Here is a 22,659-nt window from a genome sequence, read left to right as displayed (position 1 = left end):
TGTAGCCAAGGATAACTGCCTGACGATTTCACGCCGCGTTGAGTCCACCACACCCCTCGCGCCAGGATATTTGCCCGCCCGTGCTGTATGTGCATCCTCAATTTCCCTTTTATGTTATTTTAATTTTATGTTATTGTTATGACACAATGAAAATAAAATTGAATTGACACTGATGTCCTTGCTTCCTTTTCCGAGTTTGGGGTCCTGATAAGTGCGTATAAACGTATAAGAGAGCGAGTGCGGAAGCTTCCGAAAAAATGTGTGTGTGTGCCGGTTGGCAGTGACGTTTTTATTGCCCGGACACACGGAGTCCAAGTGGCAGGCAGGGCAGACAGGATCACAGGATATTCAAATGGGCCATAAGTGCGGTTAAAGCGTTTCGCTCGCTTGACTAAATCTCAATCCGAGTGCCGAATCCAAATCCCCAATCCCAATAGCAAATTGGAATAGCCATGCCAATCCGGCACAGAAACTTTCAATTTTTGACGCTGCCAGCTGGCGACATGACCTCTCACCCCTTCTCCGTCCGTAAATCCAACCTCCCCCAATCGCTGACAATATTATTTGTCGCGCAGGTTCAAAACAATATCATAAAGTAATTTATATGCCTGGCAGGACGCAGCACGAAGGACGAACGGAGCTGTGGGCGTGGAGAGCGCAGAGCGGAGCAAAACGGATCGGATTGGGGCGGACTGCTACTGCTACTGCTGCCTGACTGCGATGATATATGGGCGAAATGGCTTTTTAATGACAACGACGACAACAGCAGCTTGTACAAATTACACACACACACACGGAGATTGTGATTGACCAGGACCTCCGATGTGTTGCCGCTGTGCGTTAATTTGGATTGTCTTTGGGCTGCAGCTGCCTGATAAATGGGTCACACGTACTGGTCCCATCCCGGCTTGCATCGGATGAGTGGTTGAATGGTGTTGTGACGGCGCGACTTCATCAAAATCTGTCCACCTAATGGGCCTCCCATTCCCATGAGCACATTGATTGCTGATCAACAGATTTTGATTTCTTTTGGGTTCCTTTGAGTGTGGCGGGGAAAAGTTGGCTATATTAGATTCAATTTACTGGTCTTCTAAAATTAGAACTCCTCACTTATATTAAGTCAAAATCCTTTTTATGTGGATCCTTGTGAAGTTTATACAGATGGACAATTATATATAGTAATAATTATTTGACAATTTGACTACCTAACATGCCTTATAGAATATTACTTCTTATTTATAGGCGAACGTTTAGTAAACTACTAAAAACTACTAGTTGTTGTTCGTGTTCGAACTAGGCATGTGGAACTCCACTTGATTTGACAAGAACATTTATTGCTCGCACTTTTAAAAATTCATTTGGTAGTGACACTTGGCCAGGACATGAACGGCGAACAAAGCGGCCGGAGGCCAAGTTGTCGGGCTTTCTCTGTGGCTCTGAATCCGGCTTCTGGCCTCCAGTTTGGTCTGGCTCTTGTCTGGTTTTTGGCCAGGCTCAGAGTCCGATTCTGCTGCTACTGCTACTGCCACTGCTGTTGCTGGTGCTTCTGATGCTGATGCTTTTGGCCAGGCCGGCAATATCCTGGTGTGGCTGTTGTGTTGGCTTTGCGCAGATAAGAGAATTGTCCTGTCAACCGGAATGATATATGCGCCAGCGCATTCAAATTGGGCTAACAGACGAACCAACGGCGGACTGGCCGTGCGATTGAGGATTTTCCTCTGCCCATTCCCATCTCCATCCCCCATGGTTTTTCCTTCTCCACCTTCACTCCATTTCCATCTGCAGGATGTGTTTTTCTCGCACATCAGCGTGCGTTTCCCATGGAATGCTGATGATAGTCCTTCTCCCCAACCCCCGAAAACTCCTTCTTATATGAGGGGGGGTTAAGGGGCATTCTCTTTTTTCTTCCTTGGCTGCTGTTTTATTTTCAGCGCTTCCTTTTTTCCAAGCGGGTTTGTCGAGTTGAAAAATTGGTGTGAAAATTCAAAAGGAGCTGCGAGTGTGTGAGTTATGTGAGCGCTTGTGTGTGTGTGTGCGAGGGGTGTTGCGAAATTACTTCGTGTGTAAAATTATGCGAATTGCGTATGGGGAAAAAAGTGGGAAAAAAGCACGGAAAAAAGGAGCTGAAAAAGGTGAGCGAATATTCATGCACGTAGCTGCGAATGGAAAAGTGGGAAAATGGGCGAGGAAAATGGGTCTGGGATGCGGGCTTCTCACTGCTTGGCATCTCACTTTTATTGCATTTCAACACTTGAGTATGCGCGCATGCAGAATTTCTCATAATAAATGTAATAAATAAAAATGTAACCTGAAATGTGACAGTTTCGTTTGATGGGAACGGGTGAGTGGAATATAAATCCGCGGCACACGAAATGTATGCAAAAAGGACGAGGACAGGTGAACCCAAGTGTCTGCACCCACATAAGTTATTAACAAGTACGCTTTCTGCGTGGCTCTTTTAAATATTGCACGAGACTTAAAATTAACTGAATAACTGACAGCGGGAGTGGATTTTCCTGCTCGCAGGATATTTGCTTTATCCTCGAACGAGTTGAACGCCTCCGTCTTTTCCTCGTTTTGACTGATGCCAGTCTCTGGCCACACAATTCCTTAAATTTGCTCAATTATCGTCCATCGATGCGGGGTTTCATCTCCTCCGGCTCTTTGGATTAACTTGCCCCTACCCTGCAATTGGTAAAACTACGCAGTAAATACAACAAAACCACACAGCAACTCATACCAATCGGAAAAATTGAAGGATAAGAATTGAACGCTTCAATACGGCGAATAGATAATATTCTAACTTTGAAAAGATAAAAACCACTTCCTTTGGAGAGCTATTCAAAAAGGTTTTTATAAGTTAAAAGAAATTACATATTAAGATGTTAATACCATTTTATTTGATATATGATTAACTTGAAACTAACAGACAAATAACAGCGTTTCTATATTTTCATAATCATTATGTACTATGTCATGTCAACCCTGCTTGTCGTCTGAATCGCTCTTAGGGTATTTGAAGTCAATGATATATACCAATTGTTTCATGCAAAATCAGCACAAAGTTTTCAACGCCACAAAGAGCAGCGTCATCAGTTACAAGTCAACAACATGGAGGAGTACGAGCCACAAGAACGATGGGGACAATGAAATAATTGACGCCATTGATGCCGTTGCCAAACTCAAACTGAAACTCAAACAGAAAAGCCAGAAATCAGAAATGTGAAACAGGATTCCGGGATGCCAGGATGGGGCATACAACATTCTTTGGGAATTGAGCTCATTATGGCATCGTCATCAGCAGCATCACGAATGCCATGCCAGCGCCACGCCTCCATTAGTGTAAAAAGCCATGCCTCCGGCCAGGTTCACGCCCCCTTTTGCCGCCCACTTGCACGTCCCCGGCCAAAAGTCACAGTGTGGTCAAAATCGGGCTTCCAAATGGAGGCGTGGGCTAAATCAAAAGGGTGGCGGATGGATAATGGTGCTCCGGCTGGCTAACGATTCCAAATTGCGTCAAAGATGAGATAGTATGCCGACAGGAGAACATGAGGGTCCTCTAAAGCGGGGTATCAGGATGGTTTATGTCCAAGTTTTTTATATCGATACAATATAACATGGCGGTTAAAAAGGAATATACTTAAGCCTCGTTCTCTTAATAATCTGTATAGAAAACTGTTTTAATTTTTATCAAAGTTTGTTTAGTGTTTAGTAATTTCAAAAGCGTGGATATTTTGTGAGTAGCTCTTGTTAGATAATTAATCATATATTTCTTAGGCACATTCTGTGTCAATATACCCTGTTATCCTTGAAGTGCTGGGTACCACTGCGTGGTTGCTGTTCGTTGAGGCTCTTGATTTCTGTTTGGGCCAGCAAAATGGGCGCCAAAAGTGCTCTTGCTTAGGCGGGAGATTGATGCCCGGCAAGCAAGTGCCATGATGACTGCCAGGCCTCCATTCGTGCTCCTTTGCCGCCCCTCCACCTAAAACTGCGAAGAACTGGTCCTGTTCTATCGAGCGTTTCGAGGATAACCCATTGCCACCCCTGGGCCAGATGCCCCTGCTCCTGCTACTGGGCTGGCCTGGCCAGCCCATTGGAACGGCAGTGAGGCTGCTCTTTGGGGCGTTCAGGCTGAATAAATGGGTGTAAAGGGCAAACAAAATGATTAATTGCCCTGAGCTTTGATCGCCTGCATGCACAGCAGCAACATCAGCAGCCGAACAACAAGGAGTCGTGGAAGGATGTGCCCAACAAAGGGTGCAAAGGATGTTGATGTACATAGTTGTGTACTATGGAAATGGAGTGCAGGGAAGGGCGGGGAACGGGTTCAGTCCCTGGCGTTATAACAGAACGACTTTGCTTCCGTTTGAATAAACAAACACGGAAATGTAACCCTTGCCAGTACAGCGACAGGAATTGGAATAGGAATAGGAACAGGAGCAGGAACAGGAGCGGCAGGAGCAGGAGGAGCTGAAGCTGGGTTCAAACTAATGCCGACCAAATGGCCAACGGCTAGCTCAAAACTCCGCCCACTCAGTGGGTGCACTGCAAGAAAATTTCTGTAATTGTTACATTTATAAACATAAACATATATATAAATCCCAAAATTTTATATTGAATGAATTAAGACATGAAGATACTTACTAATCTTAAAGTTATTTAAAGTTTACTATTATTACGATCATCATTATTATGTAAATTTAATTTTAATTATTATTAATTGTTATTCAAAAACTTTTTTGCTGAGTGGAGCTACGAGTTTAGCTAGGCAAAGTATCACTCAACAACAAAGCGCATCGCAGCGCGTTTTATCCTTTGAAATCCTCTAATGAGAAGGGTTGAAAATTGCTGCCGGTCGCCGCTTGTGCAGCTTTTCCTGCTTTTCCCGCTTTCGCAGCCTTTGCTGCCTTTGCTGCTCGTGCTGATAACGTGGCCAGCAGCGTTGGTCAGCAGTGGTCGGATAAAAGGATAATGCGGGTCTGCCCACGCTCTGACCGCTTCTGTGTCTGTTTGTGGGTGGGTGTGAGTGGGCTTGAGTGTAATGTAGCTTGGCAGGACTCTCTCGAGTATTTGTTTTAAAATTACATAAAAATTGCTGTGCTGAAAAAAGAGCGGAGAAAAAAGGACTCCTGGTTGGCAATATGAAAAGCACATTTTAGTGCCATAATTTCGCAGGACATCGTAAAGTACTTAGAGCTAGGCCTAGCCAAGGAAATTTAATGAAAAACGTTCGCCCAGGCCATAAACATTAAGAAATTTTAGCCCTGCCCAAGGAGCCAAGGCAAGTTTGGGGCCGGGGTGGAAGAAACCTGGCTGCCTGGGGGCGTGGCCGGGCTCGAGCCGACGATAAGCAGACAAATCGCTCAGAAAAATACGCAATTTAAATGCATAACACACACAGGACATGCCTAATGCCAATAATAGAAAAGGAAATCCCGTCACAAATCCTTAGAGCGCTCCCAGGGCATGCGAAAAAAATTATGTGGCCTACGTTATGGGGCACACACACACATACGCTGAGGAAGATATTCATACATATGTGGAAAAGACGTTGGAAAATATAGAAAGCAATCTTGCGAGGCGAAAAGAACGTGGCCAACCACCTTTGGCGACATTTTGTTGCAGATTAAGTTCTATTCGCACATGGCTGGCTTGAAATACGATACACGCACACACACGAACGGGGAGCGAGGTGTAGCTGTGTGTGTGGGTGCCTCAAAGTAATTGGGACATCCTTCGAGCATATAAAGTGGATATAAAGTAGCAGAAGGAAGCGGGATCAGGAGGAGGAGCAGGGGCAGTAGCAGTGGCAGCCCTAAGGCACAAACATCGCACCGGCTCTCTGGCATTTTTATGCGTTCGAATGTCGTCGTGCCTCATCCGCTTTTCCGAATCGGAACCCCAACCACCGGGATTTCCCCCAACGCAATTTTATCCCCCTATCCCATGCCTGTCGGTTTCCCGGGAATTATAACAATTTTCATGCTACTTTTCTCTTTTTTATTTGTTGTCGCGCTGAGCTTATGATTTCTGAAATATGACATTCGAAATGGGGCTTTCGGTTGCCTGTTAAAGGAAGTTGATGCCGCCGCCATTCCGAAATATATTAATAAATTCTCGTGTCTCATATTGGAAATGTCGCAACTTTCGCTATAATTCAGTTATTGTTTTTGCACTTTAACTACTTTTGATTGGTTTTTGCAAAAAGTTGAGATAAGATTAAAGTTTCGGCCATGCTTTCAGGGCATACGAAAAATATTTAATTTTACTTATATAACAATCAATCCTTACTATTATGATATACAATGTGTAGAGAAACTTATCCTCAACTGTATTAAATAATATTAACCTTTTTCCTCCTTCAATTAAAATATCAACCAAATAATAATGTCTATAAAATAAAATCAACCTTTCCCTCCTTCAATTAAAATTTCCATTACAAATTTAAATATTTTAAGAACGAATTTAAGAGAATAGAAGTGGATAGGTTCTCGAATTAAGCCCCAACATTTGTTGCATTGCTTGAAACTGTAACTCTTTCCCCCGCTCGACACTCATCATCCATCTTTATCTCTGCGATTTAGCGTCGGCCATTGTTGTGGCATCACCATTGTGGCCAGCAGCCGCACAATCGCCATCGGACATCCAGCAATCCTGTGATCCTGCAATCCATTGGTGCAGTTTGCAAGGTAAATATAATGCAATAGATGGAATTTTTATCAAATGTAAAACGATAAAGGGGAGTTGTGTGTGCTTGTGCGGGAATGGGGAGTTTTGGGTCCTCGAGAGGGGTGGCAGCACCGACTACCCACCACAGCGACGAATCCTGGATCCCGAAATCGAATCCCAGATCGGCGGACTGGCAGGCCAGAAGCCATTTGTCAAATGCGAGGCGGAGGCGGCGGCGGAAAAGCGGAAAATGCGCGACGCTGAGCCGCAGATAAAACCGTTCGGAAAAGCACAAAACAAACATCAAACGGGCAAACAAAAAGGACGACAACAAAAACAAAAGCAAAACATGAGCGGGCATGAATATAAAATGCGACACAGGCACACACACACCTACACACGCGCAAATATACAAATACACGGAAAACAAAAGGATGCGTGGCCATATTTTTCACGCATCGCTCGATGGGCGCGCGTGGGAGTGGGACGGAGATAGAATGGGGGACAGGGACAGCAAGGGCATATCCTTGCGCCATAATGGGATTATGGCCGATTAATGCATTGACATGTAACGATTTTCGATTGAATTTATCGTTTTTCGGCGGCTCGAGCCATTTTATTCATTTACGCCCACACGTACGCTTCTGCAATGATATTTGCACGCACGTATACAAACACTCCCCGTGTCCTTGCCCCCCTCCCACCCCTCCACTCCTACCACCCATGAGTGTGCGTGCATGTGTGTGTTTGTCGCTGCGGGTGTTAGAAAACAAAAGCGCAAGGGAACAACAGGCTAACAACACGGCACAATATGCAAAACAAAACCATCACCAAATGTTGTCTCTAGTTTTTATTATTTTTACCCTTTTCCGCATCCTGACAAGGGGTCGTTGCGACTTTTCCAGCAGCTTGGAGCTGTCATTTTTAAGTGGCTATAACGAAATTCCACATCCTCTTAAGGGGAATTTATTTAAATTTTAACCTTAAGTAACTTGTATATTGTAAAGAATCAAGAGATTAGTTAAATACAGCATTTTTAATATATATATGATGGATATTTATTTAAGAAGGACCCACCCAAGCTGTTTATATGTAATATCATAAGTGAATCTATGTTGTTTGACCAAATTACACGTTAGTGAAATAATTATTTCCTAAAGCTCAAACCAATTCACGGGGCCCTTGAAATTGGCAAAAACAATGATGAATGTGATGGGCTGTTTTATTTATTAGCCACTTAACTTTGGCTGAGTATCCCGCATTCGCAGTGATTTCCTCTCGAGCATCGTCCTTGCTGGGATTGTTGTTACGGGTATTGCAACTGCTATTGCCACTAGTGGGCTGCCAAGTGCATTGTTGTTCGCGCTTTTTAGACAATTAAAACTAACAATGCGCTGGCCAGAAGACAAAAGAGCCAGAATGAGACCAGGAGCAGCAGTGCCATTCTGTGATTAACACATGTAAAGCGTGGCAGTTGGCGAAAAGCGGCGGGGGATGCGATCGAAATTGGGATGGGGGATGCGGAATGGGAGCAGTGGAAGAGGATATGGCAGCACATGGGACTGTGTCCGGACTTGACTTTATCAATTGAGCATCATAAGCCCGGTGGTGGAAGTCGCCTGTGGTTGCTCCTGGTGCTCATGGTGGTGGTTCGTCCTGGTGCGCCCGCGACCCCTTCTCCCGGAGTCCGGCAAACTGCTTCATTTTCGCTGCAACTGTCGCCAGTGGCGTCGATTAAGTCGTAATTAGATTTAAGGATATGGCACCAGCGGCCAAGCAAGATGATGAATTTCTCCTGCGGCGCCATGCTGTATTGTTGCAGAGAGAAAAACAATCACTAAATATATCACTATTTATAAATTTTGCATTTTATTTGCCTAAATAAATTTATTTACCTTTGTTGTATTTCAGTCGTTAGGTTTGGCTACTCTTTAAATACCTATTCCATTTCCTTCCAAGTGAATTTATTCTTTTATATGGATTTATATTTCTTTAAGTGTACTTCCGCTGCTGTTTGGCACTTCGCACCCCAAGGGGCCAAGCGGGATGGGAACGGTCAAATGAGCAGTCGCTAGTTGGCAATCGGCACTCGGGCAGCTTATGGCATGTTGTGCGACGTTATCAGCGGGAGCGGTACCGGGATTGGGATTGGCATCGGCATCAGCACCAGAAGCCGGCAAGGAAGCGGGAGTGGAAACAGGACACGGAGCAGCAGCGGCAGGAGTCACCCCTGCGCGTGTGTGTTAATCAGCGTAATGGTGCCATTCCCCGGACCATTTCCAATCCACAGCGCATCGCAGTCCCAATCCCAATCCCAATGAGAATGCTCACATGCGGAGCCAGCTGCTGGTGGTCTCCGTAAGCTGGCCACGATTCCTTCAACTTGGGCTCAACTTGCGCATTATTAGCAGCCAGCGGAGTATCCTGTGTGTCCTTGCTGGTGAGCACTATTAGTGCGTCTTTCGCTCGCTGGCTGTGTCTGTCTGTCACTGGATTTATTGCAATCATTAATCTTCTTTGCCGGACCCCCGACCACCCGACCACCCATCCACCCGCCACCTCGCCATGTCCTGTGCTGCAGTTTTACCCCATCCATTCAGCAAGGACCTCCTTCCAATCCGAATTCTTTCTTGCGAGTAAGATTTTATTAAATTTTTGTTGCTACTGCTTTGATTTTATTAATTTGGCCTTTGGTGCGTGGAATAGTTAAGTAACTATTTTCTTGCACTGTGAAAAATACAGGGTATTAGTAGAACCACTTTCTGTTTAATATATAGTGGTTAGAGAAAATTATATAATTGCTTGAACATAATATAAGACCAACATAAATAGTTTAAGCATTTTAATCATAAAGTAAAGAAAGGTAAATGTACTTTTTTGTAATTTAGCTCTAGTGATTATGATTGTTATGTCTTTTAGGCACATTTAAAATTTTGTTTTGAATTTTTTATAGTGCACCAAGTCTGGTTTCTCAGCCTGATTGACGTCTGCCAGAGACTCGCAATGTTGCCAGTTTTTGGCTTATAATTGCTCGGCACTTGATGGTATCCGAAGAGGGGGAGGTGGGTGGTTCGGTGGTAGAAGTTGGTTGGGTTGGTAACGGGGAAGGGGTAAGGTGGGGTTGTGGCAGTGGCTCGAAGAAGGGCAACCAGTGTCTGGTCATTAATCATGGCGATGTTGCAACAACCGAAAGCGTCGTTCGGGGGTTCGCTTCTAATGCAAACTGCAGTCGTCGCTGGCATTCGCAGACTGGGCGACTTTAATTGCTTTCAGAGAGTTGCTCTTCCTATTTTCCATTTCCCGGGGCGGGAAAACGAAAAGTCCTGGCCGCAGCTCTGGCAGCCATTTTACCTATATTTGTAAACAAATTAAATGCATTTTTATGTTTGCTATCCTCATTTAATTAAACATTGTTTTCCTTTTTGTTTCTATTAAAAAACGGTGAAAGTAATAACTATAAAAATTATAAATTTTTAATCACCTACGCAAAACAAATGTTATACTTTTTAGGCTTAAGTACCGACTTATTGGAAATTTAGTTTCATCAGGCTTGACATTTTTTGTTTTAAATTTGGTTGCCATAAAAATACTATATTGTAATAATTAAATTGTCATAATCAGCACATACAAGTACTTAATAAAATAAATTGATTAAATAACTGTCTTATAAATTTAAGTGGTTTATATCGACATGTACTTTTATATTTCCATGTAATATTTATATTACAAAATTAAACTAAATTACTGCTGGTAAATGCTAATGCCGGCAATGATAAAATTGTTGAATGGTTTTTGGCATAAAGTTAATGCCTGGGTCACTTTAATTCTCACCTCAAATGCAGTTGGAGCCCGTGATAAGTTCGTACCTCCCGCAGAGATGGCCAGGTTCGATTTGGAGTATCGCGGGCGGTTTAAACGGGTTTAACCCAATGGCATTTCGGTGGGGGAACCGCAGTTATTTATTTATTTACATCTGCGTGTAAACTCCGTGTGTTTGTGTTTTATTTTTCACTGTGTTTTTGGTGCGGATGCCAAACGTATTTCCAATTGGTTTGTGATTACAAAAGCGTATCGGGCGAGTCATGATGTGTGCAAACATTAAATGGCGTCACTCGCCCTCTTTCGACTCCCCGAAAAGGGGGCGGTGGATCGGCGGCGAAGGGGGAGGGGCTGCCATACGCACACGGATATGTATGACGCGTATCTGCGAGATACGTTCCAATATAAATACAAACAATGCGCGGGGAATGTTGGCCCAAACACATTCAGCAAACATTACACGCATCGCGCTGTGTGTGTGTGTGCCAAATGTGCGTGTAATTGCAAATTCAATGAATTGTTTACATTTCTTTGCGCTTGTTGGCCTCGGCCCCGCCCCCTCGTGTTGGCCATGTTGTTCACTTGAATTTCTCAGTATTTTATCTTTTTTTTTATTCGTTTTGCAGCGCTGTTTCGCTGCTGATTTCATTTATAATTCGTGTGCAAAATTAAATTAAAGCCAACTGACAGGCAGGAACCCCCGTTGCCCCTTTTTATTGCGTTTTAGCTGGCAATCATTTCCATTAGCCACGGCAAGCAGCGAGAATTTCACATAATTCACAACTGGAAAATTGCTGTCAAGAAGGAGAATGAGAATTCGAGTTTCGAGTTGCGAGCCGGAAAATGCAGCCAAATACCGAATACCGAATGCGCCGCCTCATCACGCATGCATCAAAGTGCAGCAACACCAACAATAACAATAACAGCCATCAAGACGGCGCCCAACAAAAGGCTAATTGCAATTTGACTGCGTTTACAAAACTTTCAGCCCCTTCAGCCCGTTTACCCACTTCGACGAAGCCCAGCACACAATTGCGCTTTCAAATTGCTTTTTTGCTATGAATAATTTAACTTTTTTGACTTTCGATTTAGAGAAAACACGATAGCCCGAAAAAAAGCCCGCAACTGAATTCCTCTGACATTGACAGGACGAAACGCAATTTCTGCCCCGTCCTGAAATTCCAAGGCAACTTCTAAACACTGCAAAAAATAGCTAGTACAACTTAAATTTCAAGACTAATTCTTATTAGTTAGGGTTTCACATTTCTATTTGTAAAATAATAAATTTGAAATGTATAAGTTGCTTGTTTCTTTAACTTTTTTAAGGAATAAATATCTTTAAACGCTCAGTGATAACTTAAAAACCGTCGAGGGGATTTGGCTTGTTTTGCCGCCGGTGGGAAAATATTTCTCTTGCGTTCTTAATAAGTAAATTGGCGCAATTTGCCACACGCGCCAAATTAAAGGGGAAGCCTGGGAAATCGTCCAGCTGCAGTGGCGAGTGGAAATCATATTGGAAATCCAAGGCAGCCTTTCGGAACTCGACTCCTGGACTTTTGAGGCATTTGACTGGAGGACTCTGGAGATCCCTGGGGTCACCAGAGGCAGCGAACCCTTCGCCGCTGCGATTCATACATCATTCATCATATTAAGTGTTTTATTACACTCGACCCCTCTCGCTCGCTCTCAGTGTCTCTGCTGGATCAAATCCCATTACGGTAATTAAATCACATCCATGTGAAAATTACATAATTACAACACACACACGCACTGAGAATATTTACCCACTCACACATAGTTCATATGCGCAAGTCCATAAACGTATTAAAAATAATTTACTTAATGTCAGAGCCGCCGAGGAATTTTTCGAAGAGCCCGAAAAATGTAATTCAACACTTTGTCAATTAGTGCGCCGCCCCTCGAAACTTTTCCCGCTTTCTGGGAAACTTTTCGAGTGGCAAACACTCAAAGGGTGACTGATCCGAGCCAGGATCTGGACAACCCCTCGGAAATATTTGCACAAACACATACACACGCACTCTCGACTCTCCAGATTCGAACCCCAAAGGATTCCAACCACATTAACGTTGGTAATTAGAAATGGGGGAATATAACCTTGGCTTGATTTGGCCAGGATTGTTCTGCTTGGAGACTCATTACAAGCCAAATCATTTATCAAAACAAACTTTGGGGGTCCGGATTGTCCACTGGGGAAATAATGTTATATAGAGCTCAAATATCCTTAAATCAATTTCAACCTTTAGTTGATGAGTTTTGGTGCAAAACATCTTAAGAAAGTCTGTCAAATTTAAATTAAATTTAAAATTCAATTCTATAAGTATTACTGTAAATTTTTTTTTAAGTAGCAAGGACTTTGATTTGGTACTCCAACTCACACCCATCGATCACCAACGAGTACTAAATGGACGCTCCAATCCATCGAAAAATAGCAACGGATAATTCAGGACCGGTCAAAATTGGTCAGGGCAATCAGAGCACCCCCGTCCAGATACATTGAGTATCGATTAGGGGCAATGCATTGCGGCTGGCCGCAGCCAAATCAATGCTAATTTCAGCCAAGTTATGGCACCACAGAGCCAACGAGCCAAAGAGCCGCCCAACCGCCCAGAAACCTGGAACCAGGAACATGGAACCCACTGCAGGCAGGTGAACACACAATTGCACCCGAAATGCGATGGGGGAACGGTGGGTAGACATCAGGTGAGGCACAATGACAATAACCGAAATGAATGCATTTCGAAATCTAATCATTGCGGACCCTGCAAGGCATGTCCATAAACCAAACGGAAAACGTGAGCCGTGATAACTCAGAATGCATATTACACACCAGTTTAAGCCAGATCAAAACTGGCCAAAAGCAAGCCGCAAGCTGGCGAGTATCTTTCGGATACATGGCCCAAAATGACAAAATCATAATTGCTTTTCCACAAATTCTGTGGTCGACCTCCTGTCCGCCCCGAAAAATAGGTTTAAATGTATTGATAATGCACATTATGCGAGTGCAAAATTAACAGCCAGCAAACTGGTAAATGGAAGCCAGACAGTTGGACATTTGCACATATAGCATACATATGTAGATAGGGAATGGCTGGCAAATTATACAAAGTGTCCAGCTTCCCTACAGGATGCGGTTTTGGACTTGTATTCGTATTCAGATTCCGATTTCGATTCCGAATCCGATTCGAACGGGGAATCGGCGAAGAGGCGTTTTATAATTAAACCACAGTCAATTACAGACAAAAGCGTCACTCAGGCGTCGATGCCGATGGTCGGGGCATTCGTGATAATTGGGTTTTCATATTGAAATTGGCCGGCCAAAGCCAATGCCAAAGCCAAAGCATTTAGCCTTGGGCCGCCTCTGGTTAACAACTCCTCCTTCTTCTCCTCCTTTGCCCCTTTTAACTCCGATTTGTAATTGCATTTCACGATTTAGCGACAGGGCATCGCCTCAGATGAACCGCCATCTCACTTTTTGCCAGCCGCCACTGTTGACAATAATGCCGCGAATAATATGACGAAATGTAGAACATCACCGCCGACAATGGTCAACTGAAATCGATCCCAAAACGAATCGCATCGAATGCGAAAACCTTTACCAAAACGCAGACTTCGACAGACCGTCAAACATAAAAATTGACGACAAAAATTGCCGGGGAAACACATGCTCCACATATTTGCCGGACATTTATTGAAGTTAAGTTCGCTGTGAGGGGCATAAATAAAACATAATCCCTTGCAGCCAGGCCGACTCGATCAGGCTAGGGATCGGGATGGCAAAGAGCTGGGGGCACGATATCTATAGGCAACGAAGACCGGAATACCCTAACACAAGGTAACCCACACGATGTTGAAGGAACTTAATTCAAGGAAAGACTACTATAGCTATTTAGCTCTATATAAGCTGTAAGTATCTTCTGTTTTAAAACGTAAACTATTTTTAATTTAATAAATATACATTTTTATATCAGAGATGATCATAGTCAAGCTTAGAGACCTTTAGTTAGGATATGAAAACGGCAAACGAACGCTGAATCCATTCGTCCGGCAAGTGGAAACAATGCGCTGGGCAAGAAACGCTTGGCAAACCTGTGCGCATGTGCAATTGATCGAACAAGACTGATGGAGCAACTGGGATTACGTATGCCCCCTTGACGTTGCTGGCCCCCAAAATCCCCCCGCTCCTTTTCGTCTGCCAGGGGCAGCCGCCGTTCCCAGGTTCCAATTGAGTTTGCAACTTTTTGTGGCCGCAGCGGATTGAGCAGGATTGCTGGCTAGCTGGTTGTCGGGTTTGCAGGTTGGCTTGGCTACCAAGTGCTACCAAGATTAAGCCCGGTTTTGGGTCTGGTTTTCAGCCAGGATGGTTGGCTGGATGGCTGGCAGAATTTATTTAATCTGCTGCGGCGTCGGCGGCGGCTGCTCAAAGCCAGCGAAATCAACGCATAATAATTTTTCACATGCGCCGATCGCTGGAAACGGACGACGACAGCTGGCTACTGACTTACATACCCGAAAAGCGCATTTATCAAAGCTGCAAATGGACACTCGGAGGGGGGAGTTGGAGTTGGGATCGGAATCGGAGTTGGAGTCGGAATGGTCATGAATGAAATTCTGACGACAACGGAAGTTGCTGTCCCTGCATTAAAAACAAAATAAGTAATACGAAAAGGAGCCACTTTGGGGACAGATTGAGAGGTCATTAGGTGAAGTAAGGTGGTGGCATGATCTATGCGAAGACCCAACGGATATCTTTGGGAAACTCCTGCAGTACTGCCTCCGCCTTTCTTTGACCCACATCTACCTTAAGCTGGGCAATGATAAATTGGGCGAAAGGAAAGGAAATTAAAAGCCATAAGGCCCGGCAACTAGATTAGGCGCTGGCACAAAAGGAAGCGAAACCAGGGACCGGAAAAGCGAAAAACAAAAAGAAATTCCGTGCCGGCGGAAATGTCAAAATGGGCGCAAGACACACACAAACAGAGAAAAACTCGAAAAAAAGACGGCAGAAAGGATAAAAGTAATTAAAGCCAGTAACCGAAGGAGACAAAAGCCAGGATCATGAGATGAGGGCCTGACAGCCCGAAAGTATGCAAGTTGGCTGGAAGGGAGATGCGGCGGGAAAAGTCGGAGAATGTCAAGGAACCCGCTACAGGACACTAAGTAACCGAATTCCACGCGCCGCATTTTTAATTATAAATTATTCAAATTCACCAACATAAATCATTGGGTGCACGCACCCAGTCCAGCTGGATATAGAAAGAAGTGGAACGCAAAACAAAACCCAATCCGATGGCGTTTCTCTTTGTGATTTTCCTGGCTCTTTCGAGAGGGGTGGGAATAGGTCGGGGAAAAGCCAGCGAAAGTGGGCAGGACTGCGGCTCCGCTTCACACGCATCGCATCGCATCGCACCACATTCGCAATAATCCTGATTTATTGCCGTTTTGTAGTGATTGCACAAGATTACGCGACAACAAATAGATCCTTCATTCTGCCGCTCAGTCAGTCACGAAATGCTAAATTGTAATCAAACAATGGCAAACCCAAGGCAAGCCAGGACCAGGACCAAAAAAAAGGCTGGACTCGCTGCGCTTAATTTACAAAACAAAAGAGGACAAGGAGCAGGATCAGCAGGAGCCGGGCGGTTCGGGGTTCGAATGCCAGCAAATGAGATTTGAATTTAAAGATTAGGCGTCCTGCCGCTCGTCCTGTTTCTGTTTGTGCTCCTGCTCCAGCTCCTGCTCCTGCTGATGGTCAGATATGGCTGCAACTTTTTGCCGTTCACCTTTTTGTGATTCGATTGCTGGGCAGTCACTGGGAAAAAGTCATTAAACAATCAAGAAAATTAACCAAATATTTTTAAACACATTTCTTGGGTATGATTTTTCATGTTTTTACTTTTCAAATTGGTATAATGTATAATTTGATATATGTGATAAGTGTTCGAAAGCATTTTTTAAATATTTTTAAGACTTGGCAGTCAGATAGATTAATTTCCAACTACTTAGTATAAACATGTGCTTTGCATTTACATTTTTTCTCAGTGAATCAAGTGCAAGAAGGGGAGTGGCAGGGGCATTCGTTGGTGAGACAAACACACGCAGAGCAAAAAGATAATGCCAGACAATGGCAAAAGTTGGTCGACACCAGCACCACCACCCACCACCCACCGACGCCCAAGCCGCCCAACATGCCGCCAGATAAGCGCACAGAAATCATTAATTATCCTTGTTTCTTGTTTTGTTGCCTGCCCTGACTTTTGATTCGTTCGCTCTCTCCCCAGTTTTGTTGTTGCCTGGCTAAGCGAAAAAAAATATTGATTTGTTTCTAATTTTAATGAAAAATTTCTGCCTTTTTTCGACGTCTCTGGCGCAGTCCTAATTTAACTTTTTTGATGAGCACTCTGCGATAGTCCCAGCAGTTTTTCCCGCTTTTCCTTCGAGCTTACTTGTTATACTTTTTGTTATATTTTTTTTTTTTGGATTTTCTTCTGTTATTCGTTGTTTTTCCTGCGGGTTATCGCAGTTTTGTGCTTGGCTGCAGCGCTGCCCTCGAAAGTGTCACGCAAAACCATTTTCCAAAACTAATGATGGAAGGTATTTTAATTATATTCGCCCCGCCCCTCCGACGCTTTTCCCTTCCATTATGCTCGTTTTCCGTTTTTCTGTGCATTGCTGCAGAAATGTTCTTATCATTTTCATTACTCCGCTGTCTTGGCTTTTGCTTGACTGATTCTGATTCTGTTTTTGTTTTCCCATCCAGCTCGTTTTTTCCTCCACACTTTGGCTTGCAATTTGCTGGCCAGCATCATTAGTAAGATTAATGAGCGAGTGGCAAGGAATGGCAACATTTTAAAGATACAGATACCAAATGCAGGAGTGTGGGTAGAATGCTAAAAAAGTGTCCTTGCCCCCCTGTTGATTATAGTTGCACCACGTGCGAATTTATATGCAATAAGAATTTGAAAATATATGTGGGATATGTGCGGGGCTGCCCCGAATCCTTTCCCCTCGCAGGATCTTTGTATCTTTGGCTGTGTGTGAATGGTTTTGGAAACATTTTGAGCATTCGCCTCGCCGCACAACAAATTTGGCGTCGCGTACATTTCATGCATACCAAAGAGCTAAGACATGCACTGCGAAAAAAGGTAGTTAATATTCCTTATAAATAATGATATATGCATAACTCTAAAATCAAATTTCAATGTACATAAATCCGTTTAACAAGACGCATATATCAAAAAAATGCTTAATTGTATTAAATTCTTTAATTTTCCCAAGGTGTAAGAGCAAAAGTATCCTGAGAATCCTGGCGAAGAAACTGGAAACGGAGCAGGTGCCTCGAAGGATAACACGCGGCTTGCAGCTCAGGTCCTGGACTCACGGATTGGGATTGGAGGTAGTGAAGGAGTGGGAGTGGATGTGGGTTTGGGATCGGTTCCACCCTGCTGTCGCTTGTTTATCTATTTTAGCTGCCTTCTTTTTCCTAAGAAATCCGCAAGATTAAAGCGGGAATCCTGTGCAGCCAGCAGAAACTGGGGTTGGGCCAAGGAGCCCAGCTGAAATATTTCGCTTTGCACAAATTGAAATCCAAAGTGCTTTCAGCCTGGCGAATTGCGGTGTTACCAGCACCTTTAACCCCTCCAACACCTGGTCCCCATTCCACCGGTTGAGCCGCAGTCTGACAGAAATATTAGCATTTGCGGTTTTTCCATCCCAGGGCCGGGGGATCCTCGGATACCACGGGTTCCATAGACATGTTGCCTGGGAATGCGGCAGGTGTTGCACGAGATAAATTCAGATACATGGAGCCTACGGAACCTTAAATTAAGCTTTCAAAACCTACAATACAATGAATGTTGGCTGTTATTTTATAAAATAAATCAAAATGAAAATTCTTAGCACACATTATAAAAAGTTCAAATGTTAATAATAAAAATTTCCAATATTTTATTTCTATGCTTTGTATATTGGCCATATTAGGAGGACGTTTCAAAAGGTTAAGGTGAATACCTTTATTTTCCTGCTGGTTTACCTGGCACGTTTCTGGAATTTATGCTCATTTTGTTCAATGCCCGTAAAATTACACAGGCTACCCAAAAATACATAAGAGCTTAAATAAACTAAGGACCCAGACCAAGTAAGAATTTAGCTAGGGAAACTAGGTGCAGTGGCTCTGGAATTCGAATCTCTGTGCCCCTTTGATGTTGTCACTTCAGCGCGCATGTCATAATTACCAAAGTGAAAATTATTAATTGGGACGTTTAAAGCTAAATGTGCATAATTGTCGCGACTACGAGTACGCGGATGAGATTTATGCAGGCGCGGCAGAAAAATTGTCTAAACCGTCGGTCGGCATCCACCGAATTACGCGGAAAAAGCGGCATCGGGCTTTTGCCACTTTTGCCGTTTTGCCAGTTGCCATTTGCCACACTAATTGCGTATGCGATAAATCTTGTCAATTAAATTATAATGTTTGCATGTGGCCGCCGCAGATTCGAAGCGATGCGCAAAAGCGCTGAAGATGAAGCGGCAGCAAAACGATCTCGGCGATTATCGGATGTTTTATCACCTCGACTTCAGAGTCCGGGGCTCCAAACGCACGCCCCGCCATCCCCCTTAACCCACCAATCCCCTAAAAACACCTTTCTGGCCACATATACATACATACATATACGTATATAATTAAAATGTTCACAAGTGCCAGAACGCATTGGTGGATGCATTTGGCAGGCGGAGGAGCAGGGATGCTGACAGCGGCCCGTGGCTGGAATTTTGAGGCGCATTAGTCGCGCTGCATTTGCTGCTCATAAGAGCCAAGCTGCACCGCAATATTGCTGCACCAGTTGCAAATGCCGCACGTTGCAAGTTGCCAGTTGCAACTGCAGCAGTGCGCCCAAATTGTATTGGCAGCGGCGCCGACTGTCGACTCCTGGCTCTTAATTCAGAATTCTTGACTGCCCCAGCCCGGGCCGGCCTGGTCTGGCCAGCGACTCCTGCTCCCGTTTTCAGGTTGTGCCAACCAGTTGGGCGCATAAATTTCCAGCTTGTCAGCTTTTGATATATTTTCATAAATTGCACGAGTGCATTAATTAATTAAGCGAGCCGCATTTTCGGTTGTCCGCTCGCTCGCGAGGTCTTCATTTCACTGGCGCCCTGAAAGTAGGCAACAAATGGCTGAAAAGTCCACTTACCGCTGACATATGGATGACAAGCAGGAATTCCTAGAAAGTTGCCAGTAATGGTGGTCATTTCGAACTGGAAAGTATTATACAAAAAGATTATATTCTCAGAATTCGTTTACAAGGTTACAGACACTGCACACTTTAATAATATATAATGGGCTAGTTATCTATAAAATGCCTATTTATATATTTGCATTATATATATAATTTTACTAACTCGTTTCACCACTTTTTGGTTTCCAAATAAAGGCGAAAATGACAGGGAGTTTCAAGCATTGGAGCGGAAGGCCACAAAAAAAAAAAATCAAAAACTAATTACTCTTTGCCAGATAATTACCCGTTTTATATAACAATTTAAATAATTTGCCTGCTGACTTTTACCCAAAGGCGTGGAATGAGGAGGGTGGCGGTGAAGGGGGGAGTGAAAATAATAGTTTCATGGCTGATTGTTGAGATACAGGCAAGAAGTCGGGGCAACAACAATTTGCTGCACGCCATGGCCAGAAGCAGCAACAGCCAGAGCAACAATAACAACGAGGTGAGCTCAGAAAATTCCTTTAAAGTCGTCAGCTGACATTCGAGTGTAATTTTCGAAACTGATTTTACATCGGAACCAGTTAAATTGTCAGAAAAATCAACTGTCAACATGTCAAAAAATCGTTGACTATGCAAATGCACAACATGGCTCGGAAAAGTGGAAAAGCGGGTACACGAGGGCTGGAATGGTTGGAAAATGCGTTACATGCCGAACATGTGCGTGCATATATCTCCTAGATACGAATCTAAAATAGGGACAGATAAAATGTGATTTCCCGAAATGAAATGTATTTTCTCCGATCCAATTCGATGGCATGCGGTGGCTTTGTTGCAGTTCCATGGAACATGGCCCACACTTCATCGCATTCATTCCGATGTCAGAGCCTCTAATTGGCTGCCATGACTACCTGGCTGGCTGGCTGGCCACTCAAATTACCTAATTATAAAGCGAAATATGAAATGTTCCCAATCAACCATTGTTCGACCACAAAAGCGGAATCCCAGCTCATGCAACTGTCAAGACAATGGGACGTACTATAGATAGGTGTACACTCGGCAAGTCCCAAAACCCATCCAACTTATTCAAATTGTGTGTGAGTGCGAGCTGTCAACAGTGTTTAATTTCGGGGGTTCCCGTGCCACATGCGATGGACTCCAGTTCCAAGACGGGGAATCGACCTGGCCGAAACCGCAATGCACTTTGACCAGCCGGATTCACCATATTACCTTCCCTCGGATCGGATCCTGGTTAGCAACTCAACAAGCTAACAAATTAACATGCCGTCCTCCGATGTCCTGTCCTTTTGTTTTGGTCTTCGGCCAAACTTCTCGTCCCGTCGCCAGAAATGTCACGCAAGGGGTCAAGTAACAAGCAACCAGAGTGACCAGGATCCAGTAACCAGTAACGTTGCGATGTCCTGCGGCGATGTCCTTTTTGTCCGCATGCAAATGCAAGTGCATATTCACGATGCGATTGCTGTGCCTGCGGCTGCTTAATGGCCACACCTGTTCAATTAGTCAATGTAACCACAAATTCTGGTTAAATTATCGCATTAAAATGTTCGTGCCTGACCTCAGAATGTGCGTGCGTGTTTTGGGTACCAGTACCACCTAGTCTGCGTTTTCCCGATCCACAATTTGCCCCCTGCAACTAAGAGCACTTTGAACCGCCGACAGTTAATCAGGGCCTTGGCCGCAAACGCAAAGGGGGAAGATGTAGGTACAGTTTTGGGGCTACACAGCAGATACAATGTATTTCCTAAGCATTTGAAAATTGATCAGTAAGGTTTTCATAATGTTCATCTCAAGGTAACTCCAGTGATCTTTCGGATCACCAATTTTGTAATGCTTGCTATTATTGATACTTTAGTAGTACAGTTGTGACTGTGTGCTGTCGTCCTTAATCGCTAATTATCAGCAACAACTGACACTTACAGCGGCATCGACTTACGCATGCGTGTCCATGTCCTGGCCATCTTGCTCCTCCAGCAGCGGATCGGTTTGAGCCTGGCTTATGAGCAGGGCATGTTGTCATCTGCGAGGAAATAAATAAAAAGTTCAGAGACAAGAAGCAGTTGGCAAAACTGGACGATTGGATGCTCTTAAGATATAAATAAAATCATAAATGGTATAGAATATGAGCCATAGGTCATATTTACTTGTATTTATATTAAAATGTAATTTGCTATCTTAAGTTTATTTGAATTAAATTGAAAAGTTATTAAGTCAACATTATTATTAAGTCAAGCATAGGTTAGTCCAATAATATATTATCTATAGTAGGCCACATTAGCCGACTTAATCGAGGGACTCCGACTCCAGCTCCAAACTACGACTACATCCAACATGGAAACGAGTTTAGGGCTCGTCCCGGTGACTGGACTCTGTGGCTTTGACAAATTATCAACTGTCACTGCTTAATTTTTGGCGCACTCGGCAGAGTATTTTTTGTGGGTTCCTTGGGCTCTTTGTGGGTATGTGATGTGTTTTGCTGCCTGCGATCCAGGTAGCACTCAGGTAGGGTCGTGGTCCTGTTTTCTTATATATACTGTTTGGGTTTTTTGTTGCTTTAGCTGGGTGTTTTTGCATTTTTATCTGGCGAACTTGCGACTCACATGATACTGATATCGGGGAGCTTCATTAATTGAGAATTGTTGTTCGGCGCGGTCCTGTTTTCCGGTTCGCGTTTTTCCATTTACATAATTTATGATAAGCAGGCGCGCGGCTGGGCAAACAATAATTTTGAAGAAATACATTAATGCAATCAATGGGATGGGATGTTGTCTGGAATGCGTTGCGATCCGAATGGTATCCGAATGTCGGCTGCCATTGAAGATGTTGGTGTGCTCCCATCCCCGGCGGCTTAATTAAGTTGTGCACAGGTGGGTTAAAGGGTGAGCAGAGGGGTCTTAGGGGCTCCTAGGGGGTCCTGCGG

General features: G+C 43.9%; 1 long non-coding RNA gene across 1 annotated transcript; it reads right to left on the bottom strand.

The window, feature by feature from the left end:
* Positions 1 to 7,702: 7,702 nt before the first annotated feature.
* LOC116801720 lies at positions 7,703 to 11,020 on the bottom strand. Its single transcript, XR_004362185.1, has 3 exons — positions 10,501 to 11,020; positions 8,565 to 10,020; positions 7,703 to 8,477 (listed from the first exon to the last, which is right to left on the bottom strand). It is a non-coding gene; the product is annotated as an uncharacterized LOC116801720 (long non-coding RNA).
* Between the last annotated feature and the right edge of the window lie 11,639 nt (positions 11,021 to 22,659).

The sequence above is a fragment of the Drosophila sechellia genome, chromosome 3R, assembly GCF_004382195.2.
Source record: "Drosophila sechellia strain sech25 chromosome 3R, ASM438219v1, whole genome shotgun sequence".
In the NCBI taxonomy this organism is placed as follows: Eukaryota; Metazoa; Arthropoda; class Insecta; order Diptera; family Drosophilidae; genus Drosophila; species Drosophila sechellia.
This window is presented reverse-complemented; position numbering and strand designations above follow the sequence as displayed.